The sequence below is a fragment of the Papaver somniferum genome, chromosome 4 (genome assembly GCF_003573695.1).
Source record: "Papaver somniferum cultivar HN1 chromosome 4, ASM357369v1, whole genome shotgun sequence".
NCBI classification, from domain to species: Eukaryota; Viridiplantae; Streptophyta; class Magnoliopsida; order Ranunculales; family Papaveraceae; genus Papaver; species Papaver somniferum.
In genome coordinates, this window is record NC_039361.1 from 86,359,039 (window position 1) to 86,365,219 (window position 6,181).

Below are 6,181 nucleotides of genomic sequence, written 5' to 3' on the forward strand. Positions count from 1 at the left end.
ACCAATTACTAGGATCGGTCACACCAATTACAAATATTGATCATACAATCTCATGGTGATTACTTAGGATCGGTTACACCAATTAAGTAAAACTAGTCATACCAAGATACATAACAAAGTTACGATCAGTTCTACCATATCACACATATTGGTAATCCAAAGATTGTAATGAATAGCTGAACCAATAAGCCTAATGATTTCCCTTTCGACTCATAAAACAAGTTCATGAATGTACTTCCTTTAAAGGAATGTAAAACATTGTTTCCTAGGATGAAATCTTCACCATAACCCATTCACATAATCATAACAGTATATACAAGATTATGTCGATGTCAAAATCACTAATTTACCACATTTATAAATGTTGCTAATAATTTCAGCAACGCTTATGTAGGTTGCCCACACGGCGTCACAAATTATCGGCAACGTGCATATGCGTTGCTTTAATTAACTAAAGCAACACCTGATACGTTGCTTTATGCGTTGCTTATCTGTGGTAGCAACGTATATAAGTGTTGCTTTAATTAATTATGCAACGTTTCGGCTAATTTCAGCAACGATTATATTCGTTGTAGAATTTTTAATGAGCATTAAAAATAAAAGTACTATATAATTAAAAGAATAAACAAAATTACAAAATCTGTATATTTGTATCCATATGGAACACACTATTTTCATGCTGAATCATTAGAATAACAGTAGGCTTATGAGATCAGTATTAAGTAGAGGGGTTTATAAAATTTCCTTGTGGATCAAACTCGGTAACTTCCTTTGCAAACAAAAAAATCCGGGAGCTAGTTCATCTTCCAAGGTACGACAAGGCAGTGAAGAACAACATACTTGAGTCAATAAATAACAAGTTTTACAAGGCCACCAAACTCTGGAGATGGCTTGGCACTTGAAAGAAGAGATTCTTCACATGAAGGATATTATTAAGGGTACTCTCGAGTCATCGCCTATTATCCTGTTGCAGTTAGCCTTAACTGTCAACTACATTCTTAGCCTAAATTGTCAACAGTATTAGCTCCAAGTACGATTCCAACAGCCTGTGTTCGCTGACAATAGCTGTATCATTTAAATAATCAATATCAGACTTCATGTGATTCTGGACAGTCAGAAAGTAACCCAAAACTAGAGTACCTTAATCCGGGCATAGTCTTAGAAAAATTGCACTACGAAAGATCTATATACAGCTAAGTACTCGATAATATCAACATAAGGAATATGCAATATGATAAAATGAACACACTAAACATTACTTCTATTTCTCAAACATGAAAAGTATCAGCAGGGAGAGGATTGAAAAGAAAGTGCAGCAAATATACCTTATTCCCCATTAAGACTAAGAGAAGGATGACAACGCCTTGTATCGGCATCATCTAAGACATCATCACGAAGAAGACCTACCACCTAGCAGACAGGATAACCAAGTTTAAATATTCATGTGAAAAAGAAGAGACCACAACAGTAAGTGCTAAATGATAGAAGGAAGCATCATGGGGGATTCTGGTGTGAAAAGAAGACATGATTATTCATTTAACGGTGCAATGAAAGCTAATGTCCCAAGGATGTAATATTTACATGTTTCTACTACTTTTAGTGAAAAAAAACTCTGTAAAGTTAAGTTTCAAAGCTGACATCAAGGTACCTGAAAAGATTGTACCGAAGTGACAGAAATGTGCGTCATAAGATGAATATTCCTCTAGTTCAGTTTCATTAAGGATCTCCACTGCTTTCTTTGGGAACACATCTGAAAATGGGCTGTGACTGACAAAACACAATGAGGCAAAATAACAAGTATTAAAAATGCACGAGCCGACATAGGAGGCCTGGACACATGTACACAAAACTAAATGCAGAGAGCTGAAATTTCAAGTTACGGAGGCATTCCCACTTTGGCAAGAACAGACTTAACAACGATTTGACCTTCAACGGTTGCTATTTCCCATTAAAGAAACCAATGACTAATTTATTGCTACGACATTACCAGAGGAGCACGAAACCACAGTAACTTTTACTCACTGTAGGAATCGCAACGAACACGCGTATTAGATTTCAAATGCTTCTGACAGCCTTGAGCAGCTTCAGAAAAGGAAAGGAACAATTTCACCTATGGTTTAAGAGAGTCCTTCACACATTTGACATATCACATAACAGCAAGAAAAGGTTGTTACTAACCTGTATTTCAGGAGCTAAGTCTTCGACTTCTTCAAAAATCTGAACAAGTATAAACCATATAAAAATTTCATATCTACGGAAAACTAAAACTAAAGGAAATTACATAGTAAAACAAGAAATTGAGACATGACTGAAAGAGTATCAAGATAAGGAAGTATGAAAGGAAACCTCGGACAATGTGAACTTCATCATAGTGTCTGCAAAATATTTGTAAAGTATTGGAACAAATAACAAACCTCTTGGCAGGAAATAGTATTCTTTCTGCTGGTGCTGGTAACCAAGGCAACTACGGTCACTGTCTTGAACTCACAACATATTTCTGTAAGCACGATCGCAAAAGCTGTCATTTGGCACCTCCTCCCCAACAGCCTGTGCTTGCTGACAATAGGTGCATCAATTAAACAACAAATTTCAGGTTTCATATGGTTCTGGACAGGCAAAAAGTAACCAAAACTAGAGTACCTTATACCTGGCGTAGTCTTAGAAAAAATTACACTATGAAAGATCTATATGCAGCCAGGGACTCGATAATATCGACATAAGGGATGTGCAACATAAGAAAATGAAGACTCATTCTAAACAAAGAAAACCGCAAATGAGAGTAATTGTTAATACCACAACTACCAAAACATGACATCAAAAATAAGAAGAGTTTACCTGTCTGTTTTTTGGTCATGACATCAAAAATAAGAAGAGTTTACCTGTCTGTTTTTTGGTGGCTTTAGAAGCTGGATTATGAATAAGAATACTAGGCAACTCAAAAGCAAGTCCGAGCTCGTATCAGGCAATCATTAACCCAGAGAAGATACATTTGCAAATTGTACATACCTGCAGATCGAAATTGGAGAGGGAGTTTAGAAATTCGATGACAAGACATAATTCATATTTACATCATACTGATCTCTATGTCTCTCATCATATGATTCATATTTCTAGTGCTATAATATATCAAACTGAAAGTAGAGAATCAAATCAACTAAAAGAGTATGGAGAGAACAAATAAATTGAACATAGTTCAGTAAGGGATATTCTACTGAGAAGAAAGATAGTTCACAACATAAAGTATAGTTCTGCGCATGTCAACAAATTCTAAGTGCAAACAAATGACATATCACATACCTTATCAAACAGGAGTTGTTGGTTTCGCCTAAATTCTAGCGGAAATAAAAGCAGTTGCCTGGCAGAATACATATCCATCATAAAACAAAACTCAAGCAGTTTGCTGTTCAAAAGGCAATGGACGTACCTAAACAAATGGAGCCAATTACAATACAATTAAACTTTAAAAAGGTACACAGCCAGATTTTCATTTTGAACCCAAGTTCTTATTCTTAACATGATATGAAGCAATCCACAGATCTCCCAATGTGTCCTGAATTCATACAATTGCAGTAAGAAATAACAGGGAAAGACTTGAGACAAGTGGATAGGTGTGTCAGTCTCAGACACAGGGCAAATCCAAAATAATTATGAATCTTATGATTAACTGAGTAAGGGACTAGGAAATGGTGAACGCACACACTATGGAAAAGCGAAACACAAGAAACATACACTATTAGGTTCAAACAGTTATGGAAGCTAACTTTTTTACACACATAATTTTCCTTCCCTTTCCTATTAAACCACCCTAAACGAAATTTTATAAGCACGATGATTGGTCTCCCTATAAACATCACTGTTTTATGTCTTCCTTCGGTAATCCGCATGCTCATATATTTATGAGCCGAATATTAAGCTATGACTAGTGTCTTTCTGTCCATGTTTATTATCTGGGAGTTGTCTTTGATCCAACCAGAATATAAAAAAATCAAAAGAATCATTTCTACATAATTAATATTTGAAAGACCCATTAACTATAGACAAATAACAACACTGGACGCATCCCCATCTATTAAAAAAGGACAATTTCTTAGTGATGCATAATTTAAATCTCTAAACTATGTTGTAAAGATTCAATCTAAGAATTTTCAAGTCCACTACAAAGAGTCCCAAATATGTTGACTAACTGAATAACAAAGGGAGCCACGGAGAAATTAAACTAGGATTCTCACCTGGATTGCAGTTAGTTCGAATGACGGGCGATCATACTATCTCTTCTTTGGGAACAAACGCAAAAGAGACACGCAGCTGATCCTGCCACAACATCAGCTGTACAAAATACCAGTAATTAGATTAGAACTTGCATACTCTTTTTACATTAATATGAAAGCAGTCACAATCCAAGAATTCACAATGAGAAACAGAAAATAGCTCATCTGAACTACTACAACCAATCACAAATTTAATTGAATCATGTGTAAAGCCACTTATTCTCTCCCATTCGCTGAACCTTGCTAGCTCATTTTTTCATCAGTACTTTTAAAACATAAATCATTGACATGCAAAAGATACTCATCTTATCCACAATAATAAATTACCAAGGAATACAAGAACAAATGACATAATGTCTGAGGCATACCTCAATTAGGTTTCTGATCTGGGAAACACGCTAATCGACTGAGTGCGTCAACCACCCACAATTAGAAGAAAAATACACTCCTTTTTGTTATATTGTTGCTCTTACACAGGATAACGAATTGCAAAATCAGTAAAACAAAAGATATAAACATAAAACTCACACATAGAAGTTACAGTTGGCCTTATACTTACTCCTTCATCTGCAGCCTACAACGGCCTAGAAGTGCAAAAGCATGGAGACGGCTTTATACTTACCCCTTCATCTGCAAGCTTCACCAACAAACCTTGCACCAATTGAGCTAGCCACCTCAAGTTATCATCATCAACACCATAAACTACCTCAATCTCCTGATTAATAAACAATTAGAAAAACGAATTATAAATCTAGGGATTTAAAAAGAAGGAAAAAAACCTAAACCTGTCAAGGGTAATGGATCTATGACTATAAATGTTATACCTGCAGGATTAATTAGTTCATGACTAGAGAAACAGACTTCAAGTTGGCACCATGAACATCTTCCGGAATCATTAAATTTACAGAAGATAACGATATCTAGGGTTTGAGTTATTGATCTTCACGAATATAGGCTCGAGAAGATAATTATTATTATTACCATAAATCATATCAATTCTGGTTACACAGCTCATGAATATATAGAACATAATATTACGCATAAAGCAAATATCTTATATACTACTCCCTCTGTCTATAATATAAAGGCGGAGAACTAAAATTCTTTAGTCTCAATAGATAAGCATAAAACCAATTCGAATGTGGTTTCTTCCATATTTATCCTTATTAAAGAGTATGACATTAACAAGCTTAGTTAATGTCTTTGGTAATTCCCAAGAAGAATTATACTATTTTAATATTTTAGTGGGATAAAAACTCTTATTTTATTAATATTTTTCATGCTTCCTAGACAAATATATTGGAATTGATGAGGGTAAATCAGACAACATTAGAGAAATTTACAAAAACAAAAAAAATTCTTATCTAAGAGAATTCTACTTCTCCGCCTATATATATGAGACGAGGGAGTAGTTAGCAAACAATATATATTATGTACAAGCTTATTATAGGGGTGGCATGTTTTATTAGAGGGGCGGCAGTGTGATAGTAATGTCTCTTTAGTTGGTTAGGGAATGTCCTAAAGGGGATGTAAATTGACTAGGTTACCCTCCCCATTTTTTAACATAAATCAAAACTAAATTGAAAATTTGTTTTCTTTCTTCTTCTCTTCTCCTCCTCCCATCAACCATAACCTCCATTAAAACTCAAAACTTCATCGTCTTCGACTAATCGACGATTCGAAAATTAATCAAGTGTAGTGTAATGACTTATATGAAGTATGTTTTGAAAAACCAATTAGGGTTTAGTTTATCTTGTTCGATTTAAGTTTAATTTGTATCAAAAATTAGGGTTTTAGATGAAAATTGAAATTAAAGTTTTTGGGTTTATGTGAGTTACGGTTGATTTTAACTCTATTAAGAACCGTAACTGGAGATTTTGATGTTGTTACAGTTGGTAATAGTTCAACTACCA

The 6,181-nt window shown here is 34.6% G+C and overlaps 1 long non-coding RNA gene across 9 annotated transcripts; it reads right to left on the reverse strand.

The window, feature by feature from the left end:
• Positions 1-592: 592 nt before the first annotated feature.
• On the reverse strand, positions 593-5,333 carry LOC113276078. Of its 9 annotated transcripts, none has more exons than XR_003323930.1 (10): positions 5,093-5,333; positions 4,637-4,983; positions 4,230-4,326; positions 3,298-3,424; positions 2,880-3,006; positions 2,415-2,547; positions 2,179-2,217; positions 1,649-1,767; positions 1,326-1,410; positions 593-1,065 (listed from the first exon to the last, which is right to left on the reverse strand). It is a non-coding gene; the product is annotated as an uncharacterized LOC113276078 (long non-coding RNA). The 9 variants fall into 9 exon arrangements; XR_003323929.1 differs by having other exon boundaries at positions 2,415-2,556; XR_003323926.1 differs by adding an exon at positions 3,425-3,550 and having other exon boundaries at positions 2,415-3,006; positions 3,298-3,355.
• Positions 5,334-6,181: the final 848 nt, after the last annotated feature.